Here is a 1,165-nt window from a genome sequence, read left to right on the forward strand (position 1 = left end):
CTGAGAAACTGTCATAGCCAATAGAAGAACCCTAAAGAGAAATGACAACTAAATGTAATGTGGTATTCTGGATGGAATTCTAGAACAGAGAAAGAACATTAAGTAAAAACTAAGGAAACCAGAGTAAAGTATGGACTTTAGTTAATAATATATTAATATTAATATATTTCATTAATTGTAATGAATCTACCATACTAATATAATATGTTAATACTAGGGGAAATTATGGGGCATATGGGTTCTCTCTAGACTAGTTTTGCAATTTTGCTATAAATCTATAACTGTTGTAAAGAATAAAGTATATAAATAATATTAATAATAACAATGATACATGTGAGTACACGTAGAACCTGGATTTTGGTTTCTACCACCAAAGATTCCTGGGAGAAATTCCTGATTCTTGGACTAGGGCAGGAAATGAAACCTGAAGCATCCTGTAGTGTCAGAAAGTAAGAATGCACTCAAAAAAAAAAAAAAAAAAAAAGGAAAAAGAAAAGTCCACAATGATGAGTATATGTCAAAGGGATACAAGAATCAACCAAAAGAGGTCTCAATTTCCAAAGTTGAAAAAAAGTATTTAGCTTTGTCACTGATACAACTGGAAAATAAAGGAAGGGGCAAAGCAACCAATATTGACTGCAGGCTGTTTATGGACCAGGCACTGTGTGACATACGTGCCAGGCATTCATGCCACATTTCATCTGTGAAACCATTCTGTGAAGTCGAGGTGATTATTCCAGCTTTACAAATGAGGAAGGTAAAGGCCATCAAGTTTAGTTACCTTGCCCAAGGTCACACAGGTCTCAAGCCAGATTAGAAGCCTGGGGCTGCCTACATCCTGAGTCCTTACATTTACCCAATGCTGCCTCTAATTAAAGTTCATTCCTACTCTGCTCGTAAATCCTAGTCCCAAATTTTCTGAATTTTTCTAGCAAACACCCATTAAGTAATTTAAAAATTGGATGGAGAAGGGAGCCTTATATTAGAGTTTATTATTCTTCTTTTAGTGGTCATAATGGAAACATCACAAACAAAAACAGCTACAAAGCTGAGAAAATGATAAAGACATTGATTCCAATCAAGGTACCTATACCTGAACTATTTCTAGAACTTAAATTGGCATCCCAGCAACAATATCTGATATTTAATCTGCCCCCTAAAAAGG

Source organism: Theropithecus gelada, chromosome 2 (assembly GCF_003255815.1).
Source record: "Theropithecus gelada isolate Dixy chromosome 2, Tgel_1.0, whole genome shotgun sequence".
NCBI classification, from domain to species: Eukaryota; Metazoa; Chordata; class Mammalia; order Primates; family Cercopithecidae; genus Theropithecus; species Theropithecus gelada.